Source organism: Agelaius phoeniceus, chromosome 5, assembly GCF_051311805.1.
Source record: "Agelaius phoeniceus isolate bAgePho1 chromosome 5, bAgePho1.hap1, whole genome shotgun sequence".
NCBI classification, from domain to species: Eukaryota; Metazoa; Chordata; class Aves; order Passeriformes; family Icteridae; genus Agelaius; species Agelaius phoeniceus.
In genome coordinates this window covers 54,370,190-54,385,908 of record NC_135269.1, presented here as the reverse complement: position 1 = coordinate 54,385,908, position 15,719 = coordinate 54,370,190, and the positions used below count along the sequence as shown (strand labels likewise).

Below are 15,719 nucleotides of genomic sequence, written 5' to 3'. Positions count from 1 at the left end.
CTTGAATAGAGAAACATCTGCATTACCCTCCAGAAACATTAAAAGTCCAAGATTTTCAGTGAATGTAGTATTTCATGACAATTGTCATAATTGGCAGCATCTCTGCCTCTTTTAAAGGAACACAATGACTCCAGACATTCTCAGTTACAGCAGATTCTGATTTGAATTGCAACAATTACAAGTGTCCACTGGGTAGATCATCTTGTCCTTTTTGCTAATACATTATTGTTTGCTCTGAAATTTTCCTCAGTGTTTCACCCAGTCTAATTTTGCTACTCTTCTGGACAGAATATTTCATTATCAAATAGGACTATTGCTAATAAATGCAGCACTTAGTCCACATTTCCTTGTGTTCTGCGGAATCCCATTTTTGTTCAAAAGCATTTATATTTCTCAATGCCACCATCATTAAATGTTCCTTCCTCCTCAGGAAACCATCAGCATTTTGCATGTTTTTTAGAACTTGAGACAAATACCTGTCTGTTTCACAAATTTGTTTTTAGAACTTGAGACAAATACCTGTCTGTTTCACAAATTTGGGCTGCAATTGTCATGCAATGTTCTTGTAAAGGTTCAGGTTTGAATACCATCCCCTCATTATGTCAAATATCATCCCTCATTATTTCAGCACATTTGGTCCTGAGATAAATTACAGACACTCAAGAAAGAATGAAAATAAAAGAACTGAAGAAAATATTTGATCCATATTTTGGCAAAACTTCACATTTATTTTTAAATTAATAATCAGAAAACTGAGATGATAGGTCTTGGTTACTTAATGTTCATGATGCAGTTAGGACATTGGCTCTAAAAAATAATATTATTTAGTTCTCTTTTTTTTCAATAATCATGAATTAATTAGACTTCAGTGTTTTGTATAATCTAGGAGTTGTATTTGAATTACCCTGGATATTTGTTTGAAAAACCAAAGCCACATTGATCTCCCAGTTCATAAACAAGATGAAACTAAAGTCTTCCTTGAGAACAATAATCACCACCCATTTATGATTCACGTTTGCAAAATGAAACTAAAAAGTAAATTGTGAGAATGCAGAAATAAAGCAAGATCTGCTACATCTATTTTCTGCTATTTTTTTTTCCTAAAGAAACAAACTTGATGTGATTTGTGTTCTTTGTGCAGATATCTGTCCAATTGTCTGCAGTGACTTTTGAACCCACTGGACAATTTTAGTCCAACCTACAGAGGGATAAAGATAACAAAGTCATACTTCAACAAATTTTGTGGAAATTAACTAAGTGTGAGAAATAAAGGCCAATTTCAGCCCTTAGTGAAGAAAGGTAAAATAAGCTTGCTATCACACATTTTGTTTGTCAACAACCAACTGTTTAATCAGCTAATGCACAGCTTAGATGAGCCTGGACAGAAGAGGAGCTAAGAGAGGACAATATAGGAACATAATAGGATTTTGAGTAGTTCAGTACCAGTACAGTAATTTAGAGCACACAGATCAGTAGGAAACCACAGTTCTTTAGGTTGACTTCTTACAGAAAAATTTATTTTTCCCTAAATCAGCAAGTAAATCATGTGTTGCTTCTGCTTCTTTTCTCTTTCATTCCCAGCGCATTCCACTAATAAAGCAGTGAGAGGTGGACATCAGGGTCCAGAAAACTACCTAATAAATACCTAAAATCTCTACAAATGTGATCTTTGATATAGCCAGCTGATAACTGCCCTTAGTATAGGTTTAGTTTTTATTTTCAGTGCTTCAAATAATAAAGCATCAAGGTTTGAACATTAAGCAGATGAGTAGTTCTTTTTTACATTTAGAATAAGTAGCAAAAATTCATGCATGACTTGCGAACGGTAATCCTACAGATGTTAATTTACTTTTCGTTCTTCTAGTTAATTTTAATCATTTTATGCAATTCTTATGATGGACAATATGAAGACAAGTCTGTAAGAAAGAAGACTGGCTATCTTATTCCTGGCTTATGACACTGATTTGTTTTGCAATCATGAACAACTTGTTTTACCTTTGTTTCCCACTCTAGTCCTCATCAATCTCATTTCCTTATGAAAGCTGCTAAAAACAGAAATGTTCCACTAAACATTTGGATCCAATATAACTGAAAGAAAAAGGCTTTTGCTTGTGTTATAATGCTGTTTATCGTATCTTTGTTGCTATTATTACACAACTAATGCAATTACTGAAAAGAATATCCCACATCTCTATTTTGCTACCTTGGTAACGTGTACACAGGTAAAACCCTTCTGATGAAAAATTACCATTGACTTCTACCTCTACCATCTTTCATATTACAGAAAGACAGTGACAAAGTTTGGTGGTTTTTTATATACATGAAAGACCCTTTCATTCTAGATTTTTTTATAGCAGGGGAAACTTGCTCTTCTTGACAAAGCCATCCAAGATTGAATATCCTATATTATATAGGATCTAAGTAACTCTAAAAATCATACAGACTATAGAAACATGTAAGTTTTGATTTTTAGCTGATATAACTAATTGTATTTAGTTATTAACTATATTTTGTTTTGAATTTCAAAACAATTCATTGTAAAAATTTGTTAAAACTCACTTGTCCTAATCACTGGTCTTGAACCCCTTGCCATTTAATTGTAACTTTTTTACCAATTTGGCCCAATCAATAATTTTATTAAACATAAAGTTATGCTCAGTAGCTGAATATATTGAAGCTAAGACATTTAAACATGAATGTTCCTTTAAAACAAAACAGTTCATAATTTTGGATTAATATCACTGTTGCGCAAAGAATGTAGATAAGTATATTGAACAGGTTAGTAAATAATCTTCTATAAATGTTTTTGCTTGTTTGTTTGTTTGTTTGCTTGTTTTATTATGTGGGTTTCAAAGATCCAAACTAAACTTAAGTAAAATGTTGCTGACATGAGTTGGACACTTTTGCTTTGAGATATGATCCACCAAGGAACATTGTACATCCTGCTAGAACTTAGAGCCTAACCCAAGATTTAAAATCCACAAATCACTGGTGGTTAATCACAGGTGCTGTTAAATTTGGAAGGCATTTAATTTTCAAAGCTGTTTAAATGCCAGGTGCTGTCTCATTCCCATTCTGCCTGGGCCTAGACACAGGCCAATTTCTACCAAACTTTTTTCTGTCCAAACAGAAAAGTGAGAAAAGAGAACTAGCATCTTTCCAAACTGAGTTTCCAAACTGACAAGAGTTCACACAGCCTTAACCTCTGTTACATCATGCCCAAGCATGGAGTTTAGACACTGAGGGGTTCTGGTTAATGTGACCACCCCAAAATATGTAAATTTTTGAAAATCACAATGCTCTTTATGGTAAGTACCTAAGTATCCTAAGATACAAAGGTGCCTTTGAAAATCCTGTCCTATGAGTTCACTCTCTCTCCCCCTCCTCTCCCTCTTGTTCTCTCAGTTATTATATAATTCTTTTCTACTTTTTTCCCCTGTGTTGCGGCCATTTGTCAATTTTATTTCCCTCATTTCTGAGGCCTTTCTGAATCTTCCAACTCATCCAGTTACCTAAGGAGCCAAACAGTATCCAGACAGTCATTGCCATCAAAGATGAAGTGAAGTACCCACTTAGTAGTGTTCTTCTAGGCTTCTCTATCAAAAATGAAGGTATTTAGTCCTTGATCTAAAATACCTTGATACCATTGACTTCAATGAAGTTAAATTTATTTGCACCAGCTGAAGATATACTTCCAATTTCAATGGCTCATTGCAAGGACTCATGACACAAAGGAATATTTTAGGTTTTAAAAGTCACACTTTTTTTAAGGCAGCTGATCAATGATTTGCAACAATGGAATTAATTGCTCTCATTCTTTTCACTTATGTAAGTCCCAAACAATTTGTATTATTGATCCAAGAAATGTTACGGTGATTTCTTCAGTGATTTGTTTGATTACGTGCTCCAGTGGCTGTCTATTCCAGTGATTATTGTTAGCACAGCCTTTTTCCCCAATGTTCATTTCATAGTACAATGATTACAGTTATTATCACTCCTACAATTATTGTTGTGAGCATCAAATTGGTTAACAGGTTCTATAAACACAATTTATTTTTTTTTTCCAATGAGGCAACACAAAATCACATATTTTCTATTCAAACTATCCTTATGTTTTATTAGATGTACTCTCATCAGTTTATTTCATTTTAAAAAAAAGGCATATAAAAGGATCCTGCACACTGATGACTTATGAGGATATCTGTGATGCTGAAGAAATCCCATTGCTGGGGTCAGACTCACCTCCAGAGGCTTTCTCATGATGAAGGAAGAATGGGTGCAGTTACACACTTCTCACTGCTGGTTTTCTCATCTGATAGAGCACTGGACTTAGGAAAATATAATTTTATCCCAAAGGAAAGACACTAATTAGTGATTGCAGCACTATCTTTATAGGTGAGGGTAAGGGTTAAGAGTAGTTTACTTACTGTAGCATGACACTGACCAGGCAACAGATTCTTTCATTTGTAAGAAAATAAAGAAAAATTTCTTTTGTGTAAGCATTCTAAGGACTGTGGCCCTAGTAGCAAAAGCACCACAGAATATTTTTAATGCTTTTTCTGTGTCTGTTCATCTTCCCCCAAGCCATGAGAATTCTGATACATCTGCAGTATTTTTTCATGGCTGGTTTTACTCTGAGCTTCCAGGTCTGCAGGAAATTTAATAAAGTGCTTTGTGTATGTTTATATTTTGAAATGTGCCTAACTAACAATGACACCCACGTAATTTAGAAATGTAGTAACTTCTTTGCTGCATTGATTTTGAAGGTCAAAGAGACACTGATGCCAGTTGGAGCTATTCTGATTCAGCTTGAGTTTTAGGGTTGTGTTCAGATCAGGTTTTATTTTATCTGATCCAATTCACCTACTATCCCTGCTGAAGATACAATTTCAGGAAGACAGGACTGTGTCTTTACAGATCAAAGACAGCCAGAAAAAAAAAAAACAACCAAAACAGAGTACTGGGGAATGGAAAGTACAGGAAAGAATAGACTCTTCTTGCTGACACAATTAAATAGAAGACAGTTATTGAACCATTTAATGTGTCTCACCTCTCTGCATGAAAAAGCCATAAATAATGTAAGGAGAGGGATTACTTTTCTTTACAGCACCTGCACAATGATATGTGTTGAAAATGACATACACAAGTCCCCATCTGTGAATAAAGTTCTAGTTAGATGTTAAGTTCATGAACAAATCACTTCACTAACTTCTGTGGACAGCTTCCTGACAGAGAAGGGGAAAAGGAATAAGAGCAGATGTTTTTTATTAGAATCTGCTATACACAGACAGAAAAACAGTATCTGTGATGCCTGTGGTTGCTCTCTGAGATCTGGGTGCCTTTAGTATGGGAAGAGGCCAATTACAAGCTGCTAACTGCTGAGTGTTGTCAGATGATGCTTGTGATGAAAAGAAAGCTCAAATGCCAGAGAAGTGAGATGACTCTTAGTTCAGAAAATGGGGAATTTTCCTAAGATGCTGGCTAAGGGGCACCTAACCTTGCAGGCACCTACATTCATCCTGTAAGTCTGCTTGCAGCAAATATAGCAAGTCCATCACCACAAATTTGCTAATATTTCCAACATATATTGACCTTCCCCCAGTGCCATGAGAGTCCTTGGAATAGAATTTATCCAGGATCTTCACAATCTCTTAGTCTTTCAAGTCCATAAGAAAACTTATTGAGCCACTCTGTGTACATCCCTGAATTTTCCCCTAGCACCATGGAGTGGGTGATGCTAGTCTACAGTACACAGCAAGCAGTCAGCATGACATTAGAGCTCAAGGAGCTATTGACATCTGTAATATAGTGGAACTGTTAGTGAATCCCTTCACTGTGGTGTCATATTTTAAAGCTTTCTAATTTTTTTTTCCAGTCTGTGAAGTGCTTCCACAAAACTGATGTATGATCTTGGGAAAACAGAAACTCAATCTGCACTGATTTACACCATCAAGACAATGAAACCACTGTGAAAACAGAGTACTGTTTTTTTAGTACTAGCTCTTCTGGACGTTACTTGTAAAAATATTTTCTAATGGCTTCATCTGACAACAGAAATTTTAAAAAATCCTGAATAGTATTAAAAGACCTCATATACCAAAGTTTTCTTTCTCTCACTAAGATTCCTCTTGTTTTACACCTACCTCCACACAGTCAGTGGCTTCTGTGTTGAAAAGCATGTAAAGAACATTTAAAGAAACACTATCAGCATTTCTGATATTTTCAAAGCCATTACAACACTTGAATCAACCTTCCAAATATTTCAGCTAATTTATTCTAAGTATCCCTCTGAGTCCTAAAAAATCAGAATCATAAAAAGGGTATTTATTATCGAGATCCCCTTGCTCTCCATATGACCCTCCAAGCACATTTCCCACTATAACTTTCATCACTTCTTTTGTCTTTCCAAGCTCATTCATGTTCCTTTCTAGACTATCTCAAGGATATATTCCTTATGATTGAAGGATGGAAAGATTGATACCACTTTTCATGTACAGGGTGGAAAAAGCCAGCACTATGAAAAGGGCCACAGGTCATTAAGCTCCTATAAGATTTATTGTCAGAAGCTCTGTTAGAGATCAGACAAGCCTTGAAATGAAGCAGAAAGCCTTGAGATACAACCTATTCTGGGCAGGGCCTAGAAATGGAAGGACATTGCCACTGAGAAAAAGTTATTCACTTATTTTTGAGAATTGATTTGTGCTCACTTTGCGATTACACTTGGGTTTTATGAACTGGCTGACTCTTCTAATACACAACCAACTAGTTTAGTGTATTCTTGTCTCATATTTCCTGTCTGAGGAACCAGAGGGTCACAGTTATGTGTCTGGAAGAAACAATTACACATTCATGCTAGATGTCTGGCTGATGCACTGGCTATGGTTTGTGGTCTAACAGTATGAAGGTGGTAAAATTAGGAAAATTAGTAGATGGTGCTGGAGTGCACTTTGACAAAGAGAGTTGAAAATTTCATGGGCTTATTAGCAGGGTCTGTACCTCTAATGGGGTCCTGGCAGGGGGATCTCATTCAGAGAGAGCTTTCAGGTGAGAAAAAGACCACCCTGACACTAGAAGGACTTTTACCTTCCTCCAGTAGGCAAACCAGTGCTCCTACTCTATCTGCAACCAACTAATGACCAGAGTACTGGAGTAAGGATTTCTAGGAAGCCAGAGGGGAGAGAGTGTTGTCTTAGTGTGCAAGGGAAAGACAGCTAAATATGAAAACCATAGAAACTAAAGCAGCCAGCTATAAATGAACAAATGCAGCTATCAGTAACAAGAGGAGACTACAAACTTAGGATAGAAAAGAGAGAAACTGCAAGACTCATTCAAAATTTGCTTGGGAAAATGGCTAAATTTGATGAACTGGGGAGACAGAAAAATGTGTTCCATTCCTTTGAAGGCACAGAATTGTTGACACTTCACAGTCAGGGACAGAAATTTCTTGCTGAAAATCTGTCTCTACTCCACCTGACCAGATGCAGAACAGAAAGCAACTGCACTGAATAAGTCCCAAAGGACATCAAAGCCCAAACACTGGGACCAAGGGAAAGAGAGGAGTCCAACTGTCTGACCTTGCAGGCCATTTACCAAATCAGAATCTATAAATAGGCTAATTCTGATATAATCACATGCATAAACATATCCTCCCAAGCAGCTGACACACATCCCTCAGTGATGTTTTTGTTCACCTAAGACATTATTCACACACTACAATTTGATACCTGCTTGGGCAAGCAGCCAGCATAAAGGTACTTGTACAGTCAGGGAAGAAGACTCACTGTAATGTATGATCAAGGTGTATGCTGGGCAATTATGCAATTTTATGTAAATTTACATGTGTCTGTGTCTATTTGTAAGGTTTTTTTACTTTTCTTTAACTCTGTTATGATATCTTTTAAGAGTAATGTACTGGATTACTGTTAACTGATAAGTGTGAGATTCATCCAAAGGTCAAAATAAGCAACAACAATTTTATAGCCTGACTTCTTGTATGATTGCAGAAATCGAAGAATCAGGGACAGCAAGACCTATGCTTGGCCCAAGTCAGACAATACTTTCTAGTTCTGTTACTGTCTTGACATCCCTGATCTTTTCACTTAATTATTTTATCCCCATTGTGAGTTTTCTCACCTGTGCAAAAATAAAATAACTTTGCATAAAGCCACAAAAAGAGACCCAAAATGATTGTTAAGGGAGAGAGTGGAAAAGGGCAGTGTAAGGAGTGGGGATACTAAAGAAAAGAACTCAGTAGGACTTTAGTACCTCAAATAAAAAACCTATGTTATTATTGTTGCCCTTCATCCCTGTGGTTCTTTACTATAATGTAAGTGATTGCTACCAAGCCTGAGGAAGTATCAGTGATGATTTATCTTTCACAATTTATATATCTGTAGCTAAATAAATTTAATTCGATTATTTTCAGAGTTAAGTCCCTTGTCTTGGAAGAATATCCCTATCTTCAGTAAAACTGCTCTCACTAAAACCTTCCCTCAAGTCTGTTTTCAAGCTAATATTAAGTCCATTTCACCCTTTAGCAAACCACAGAAAGAGACAGAAGAGATGTTTACTACAATTCAAGAAATTGAAGAATGCTGAAATCTAACCTGCAAACAACCTTTCCACTTTCACAGCTAAGTGTTACAACTCCCCTTTATTTCTTGACAGCCTGCATTCTTGGGTCCCAGGTGTAAATACTTTGGAAATCTGAGATACAAGGCTTTCAACTGTATGCTGAAAGCTGTAAATATCAGGCACAATTTCCTTTTATTTTAATGAGTGTGTTGTCATGGAAACTTTGCAGTGGACTCTGGGCTTCATACTTGAAACTCTTGAGGTTTCTGGCAGTTCCCTGATGGGTCCTGTCAACTGCTCATTCACAGGAAGTGATAATAAAAATTCACTTTCCTATTCAGTGAACCTTGAACGAACTGAAGGAGAACAACCTCAAATCCACTTTCCTCCTCTCACTCCAAATTTCATATGCATGACTGATAGTATATTACTTAACCCTTTCAATAACTGTGTAAACAGCTGAGATGAGTAACAGTTGAAACCATCTCTTGTTGCATGATCTTGAAATAAATTTTATTTTTTCATTAAACAGGTATTTAACCTGACTTCTTAAACATTTATAAATGTTGACCTCTAAGTGAGGTTGGAGATTAAAAAGGTGAACAGTTTTAAGCAGAACAATTTTTTTCTTTCCAGGTTTTTTTCTTGATTTAGAACAGTTTAAAGTAATGGCAGAATGAGGATAATTTCTTATTTTCTGATTTTTAATATATTTTATTTTGTAAATGTCTTACACAGGTATGTCATATTAGTGAATGAAAGACAATAAAAAGTCCTAAGCATCCTTTTCCAATTCACAATGATGTATTTTTCAGCAGGATTCCTACATTCAGAAAGTTCTCCTGCTGTAAAACACCTTACCATTATGAAACTACCATTTGAGAACTATTTCTTCAAGACTTCTTTTACTGCTGAGGGACAGTTCCTGAAATTTGTCCTGAACATGATCACCAAAATGCCTGCAGTTAATTAGGCATCTATGCTCCTATGCTGCTGTTCATCCATTTGCTCTTGGTTTTCATATTTCCCAATTTCACAGCTATTACATTTCAATGGATTGACCCAAATTCTGTATATTGAAATAACTTGTCCCTCCCATGGCTGACTTTAGATGTGTCTGCAAGGCAAAGAACTGAAACAGGTGATACTGGGTGTTTAATGGCATGCATTATTGAGTTTCAGTAACCACTCCAGTAGCATCCCTGCATATGTCCAGCCTCCCTGGAAGATTAGTGACCAACACATAGCATCTAAGTTGCTGTGCTCTCACTGTTGGCTGTCAGGTCTCCACTTGGCTGCACAGTCAGTTTCTTAGATTAAGAAACCATTAATTATGTTCCCCAAGTGTTGATTTCATTGAGAGGAACCCCAAAAACACAAAAGCAAACAAAAAAATCCCCCAGCAGTTCTAGCTCCTATCCACCAATACAATAAACAGGATAGAAAGCAGAATTGCTCACTCATTGCTGTAAATTCTACTTAATCCTTCTGGGAAGTTTTGTATGATTAAATATTTAGAAACCATGGCTTCAACCATTTAGAAGGGATCAGATAACAAAAGGAGGAAGGAAAATGAAGAGGTATTAGTTGTCACCAACAACTCATAAGCAGTGCTTACAGATTATGTTCAAATAGATACAATCTTAAATACGCTCAGATTTAGTGCTGATTTTGTCTGTTCATTTACACAAGAAATCAGGATTACTACATCTGTAGATGCTTGTATGAAGTGCATGTAAAATGAAAAAAAAAAAACACATATACACATTGTTTTAAGGAATTTCATTGTTAGACAGATATAGCAGATTTGCTGCCTGAAGCATTGCTGATCAAGAGGAAGAAATAAAATAGTGACACAAAAATATGAGATACAGCAACCTGGTATGGAGGTGCAGGAGCCTCTAGTCTTAGTGAAGTCCACTGTAGGACTCAATAGCAACAGAACAAGATCTTGGTGAAGGTAAGCTTAGGTAAAATGTAAGAAAGAAGATAAAAATACTTGAAATTAAGAATTCACCAGTAGTTGTGTGCATTTTTTTCTACTAGAATTTTAAGAGTCTGTATTGCCTGTGATTCCAAAAGGTGTTTGCTAGATAATGCATCGCTATTATTCTTGAAGGCAGATTCAGAGGAAATACTATGGTCATGTGTGGGCAACACTGACTACATGAATTGGTCTCTTCTGATGTTAAAGTCCAAGAAAGTGATTATCATTGTGTGAATGGCAAAATCTGCCAATCCCTTCTCCAATCCACAGCACCAAAAATTCATGCTCAAGTGGCTGGTAAACTGCTGGATTAATGTTTACTGTTATCACTCTCTTTCAGCAAGTGTGACTTTCCAGCAGGTGCTTTTGTTTTTAATATTGTCTCAAAATATATTAATGCCTAATTGAGCTCAGTTCAGGCACAGGGACAGCCTGCAGCACTGTTTCTCTAGGTAACTGCAGACCTTTCCTAGGTCAATAGCCAAAACTGACCCAATGTCTCACTTTGGCTAGGAAGAGTATCATATTGCCTTACAGATATCTAAGTAGAAAATGCATAAAAGCAGAAAAATAAATTCATTCACATAATTCACATGATAAATATGCATACTGTTTAACATTTCTGCTTGAGATTTCCATACTGACCATTGGCAGAAATTCTTTTCACTTAGAAAAAATATTCAAACAATGATCAGTTGCGCTGAATGAATAATTTCTGATTTCAGATACTCTCTTTCTAGAACACTACCATTTTAGAGGTTGTGTTTGCCATTTGACAGTGCAGCTCTTTCTTCATGTGAAACTACTTTGTGATGGAGGAAGAATTTGCATTTTGTCTTTACACATTGTGAGTATTCCCATTGACTTCAAATGGCCTTGAAATCAATGGAGCTGTCACATACATAAGTCATCACAGTGTCAGCCAGACCTTTAAACAGCAACCACCACATCTAGCTACTTCTGCAGAAGAATTTGGTCATTTACATATGGCACTTTTGAACCCACAGATGTCATACTATCATCAGAGGTTTGAAGAGGGGTGGGGAGAGAAATTAAACAATCCTGTGTCTCCATAGGACCCACTATGAAATTTAGTCTGCTTTCTGTTTCTTCAAATGAACAGCATTATAGTGAAGTTATTAGTAAGCTTAAAGATCATTCAAATTAGGCTCAGTCTGGTAATAAAACAGGATAGAAAATATAGAAAGCATGGACCCTTACTTATTTGTGATCATCTCAGACACTTGTCCTTCAAACTGTTTATATGGTAGTTTCACAATCTCATCAGGCTTCTACTACATGCATGAAAATAAAACAATTGTTATGGCAACATGCTGAGACAGTATTTATAGTGCTTCACATAAACAAACAGATTGACAAACAATAGGAAGAAAAAGGACATTAAATTACCTCAACTGAAGAGAAAAAACAAACATATAATGAAGTGGAAAATTATGCCACTAAAATTTGCTCATGATACAGGTGTCTCTGCCAGTTATTACTGAAGTCACTCTATTTTCTGCATAAATATATGCAATATGCATAGTTTAAAATTGTTTCAAACATCCAGTTTTATTTTCAATATTAACAGAGAGACTGAGAGAAGGATGGGTGGCTAAATTCATGTAAGGTGAGATAAAGCTATTTCATTATGGAAAAGGGTGTCATAATAGTAATACATAAAAATCAAGACAGAGAGGTGGACGAATAGTTGTAATAAATCATTCTGACATTAGTTAATATTACTCTGAAGAATTATGTGATTAAGTCTGGCAAAATAAAGGAAAATATATATTTATGTTCATTCACACAAAAGTGTTTTGAGCAAATGAAAAGTAAAAAATTCCCAGCAATTAACAGGGTAATTAGAGTATTATAAACTGGTGGCAAGAAAATGGGGTTTTAAGTTCAGCCACCTGCTAGATGAACTCCTTATCTCTTTGGTTAGGTAACAGAAGGGAATAAGAACCTATTTTGCCATACATACATGTGTAATCTGATTACATGTAATTAGGATGGCATCCTCTGGACAAGATTACATTACTGAAATCTGAAAAAAAAATTCAATAAGCTGTCTAATTGGACAGTGTGTTATATAAAATTTGGGCACTTTGAAATCAGGATGGATAACTTGGATATGACAAAAAAAAATCTGGTTCTGGGGTTTTACATTTTGAGCTAGCAATAATAGACAGAAAACAGCAGAAATAATACATGTATATATCCACTGGCCATACAAGTTAGACAAACACTAATAACTTTAGTTAAACTAAGAATTTTTTCTTTTTACAGCTATACAGAAATTTAGAAAGATGAAATCAGATCTTGAGTTTTTTATGTAAGCATTTTAAGCCACATTTATTCAATGCTGCCATATTTACTTCACTTAGAATTAACACTGCATGATGCTGTTTAGTGTGGAGGAATACACTCAGAGCAGGAACTTCTGTGTGCAGCTGCAGAGAGAGCTGCAGGCTGAGCTTTGGGGACAGGAGCCTAAGCCTGAGCCCAGACTTTGTCACCCTTGCCCTGTAAGGGTATAAAAATCCATGGGGATTCCTTTGTTCAGGGCCCCTTGTCAAAGTCACTCAGCTGAAGCTCTTATTTTGTTATTTAGTTATTGCACCATGACTAAATTAAGTATCTGAACATCTAAGACTATGCTCTGGGAAACCAGGGGTGGAGTCAGTAAGGAGACCAGGTCTGACCGAGTGTGAGGTGTGCCGGTGTAAAAGGAGTTCAATCCGAAATCACTGCCCGGAGGTGGTGCAAGGGTAACCACCAGAGTAGATGGTGGGGCAGGGAAGTTCCCTTTACATTAGCAGAACAGATCTCAGGATCCTTTATATGACCTGAATGATTTAAACACACGAATGGAAGACTTGTCCTGCTACTTTTCTTTGTGGCAACTGAACAAAAATCTCTATGTTTTGCATTCAGGCATGCCAGCTCATCTAAGACAGCAATTTAAAGACAAATTCCCCTCCCAGAAACTGAGGCAAATCTTGATCTGAAATGTTTGCACTTGGCATTGGGCATGCTGCTGGCTGACACCTAACTTTAACTAAAACTCACACTGCTTTAACACTGCCAGTTTTGTGTAACTGATTGGAAGAGCAAGAAGTTCCCCGTGTGCATCTCTGTCCCAGGTGCCTTTGTGTGTGTCCCCACGCCCCGGCACGGCTGAGCTGGCACTGCGGGGCGGCACTGCCACCAAGATCACTGAACTCACCTGGCCTGAAAGTAAAAGGGTTTTCCCTCGGGGTGTTTTTGGCCTGCATTGGTTCACTGTTTCAGCCAAGAGTCCAACCTCATGAAAGCTTATGTTAGCACAGCAGAGGAGATCAAGAGGTTGTCACTGCTGTCATCATGGAAGCTGACATACCATGTGACTACAATTTGAGGGGAGCACTATATAGTGTTTTCCCATATGAAACTGATATCATACCACATTAAATATTCTGTATCTCCAACAAAACTACATTTTTGACCACTGTAGTCAATGGGAACCAGATTTTCACTGCCCATAGCAAACATCTGCTAATGGTAATAATCTGCAAAACAACAAAAAACCCCTAATTTAAAAAAGTTAAGTGAAATACATTGAAAATCCTTTCTTACAAGGAAAATAAAATGTTTAATATTAAAAAAATTAAATTAATAAATGTTTTTCCAGGATTTCTTTTAAAAACTCCTATTTCAAATCATTGGCATATGACTGAAAATTGAAATATGTCAATTATTCTACATTTCTTTATACTGGTGGAGATCAAAAAGTGTACCAAGCATTCCAGAAAGTAAACATTAATCTAATCCTAATTTAGGGTACCTAATTCTAATTTAAGGTATTTTATTATATTCCAAAAGGCTAATGGAAAAATCTGGCCTGGGAATCATCTAAAAAGTCAGGAAAAATAAGGATTTACTTAAGGCCAGTCAGAATGCTTATTTCAAAAGTATATCTTGTCAAACCAGCATGATTTCTCAGCTGTTCATTGTGAAGCAAAGTGCCTGACAAAGATTTTTCCCATTCAGTCTTTTTATTTCCATCTGCCTCTGAATTGCATAACATAAGCTGTCAGGAGCAATGGAGTTTAACTTTCTACTGCATGACACATTTTTTTTTTAAAGCTCTGTACAAAATAAGCAAGAAATACATTGAACAGATTATGAATTGGCTATAGGTATATTTCAGTGAGGGAATTCTGTTTAATGGTGATCAGTACTCTATGTTATTTGGCACCTCTGTCATTGATCAAGAATTAAACACAGTATTGATTCTAGTCTATTTTGCAAAGTCATTCAGTAAGAATGGATAATTAGTGGACCAAGACAACCACAGAAAGCATTTCTGCATTGCTTAATAAATTCACAGAATTAATTTACCACTAAATACAAAGTAAAACACCACTAAATACAAAGTAAAAAATCTACAAAGATGTGACTACTTACAGAATGATGGACTATATCCTGGAAAGCTGAGATTCAGCTGGGAAGTGCTGGATGAGCAATTTGACATTCATTTTCAGTGGTTTGCATAACAGTCTTCTGCAATGGCAAAAAAAAAGCATACTTTAACACTGCAGAATCAGTTAAGGCTAGCATTTTCTAGCTAGCTATTTTTTAAAAATGACATTATCAAATTGTTCAGAAAATAAGCTATAAACATATTTAAAGGTGGAGAAAATGTCTTTCTGTGAGAGACTGTAAGACGTCCTTCTGTTTGCTTTATAAAAATGCAGACAGAAAGGGAATTTGAATGCATTGTATAAAACCTTCTTGTGGAGAAATTCTTTGAAGAGTGTCCAATCCAGTGGCAAAAAACTGAAACCAGAAAAATTTAAATGAGAAATTATAAGCACTCTTCTAACATTGGCAGGAATAAGTTAAAGAAAACTATCGAGAGAAAAGGTTTGTTTCATAACTGTTGATATGTCGGGATGGAAAGTTCAACTCAAAAAAACCAAGTTATAGATCAGCTTTATCCCTGATTAAGCCCAGAGCACGCCCTACTGGGTGAAATCCCTCCATCTGACATATCAAGGTAAAATGCATGATCTAGTGTTTCCTTTTTGCTTTAAGCTGTTAAAATGCCTGCTCTCAGTGCCTGGGGGCTTTTACGTGCCATCACCCAACCACAAAAAACCTATTGTCCTGT

General features: G+C 36.2%; 1 long non-coding RNA gene across 1 annotated transcript in view; it reads right to left on the bottom strand.

Annotated features, from left to right (window-relative positions):
• The window catches only part of LOC143694162 (uncharacterized), a 50,600-nt gene extending 35,084 nt beyond the window's left edge, over positions 1-15,516 (bottom strand). The window contains exon 1 of the long non-coding RNA XR_013182460.1: positions 15,014-15,516. This is a non-coding gene — a long non-coding RNA (uncharacterized LOC143694162). The remainder of the gene's footprint in view (positions 1-15,013) is intronic.
• Positions 15,517-15,719: the final 203 nt, after the last annotated feature.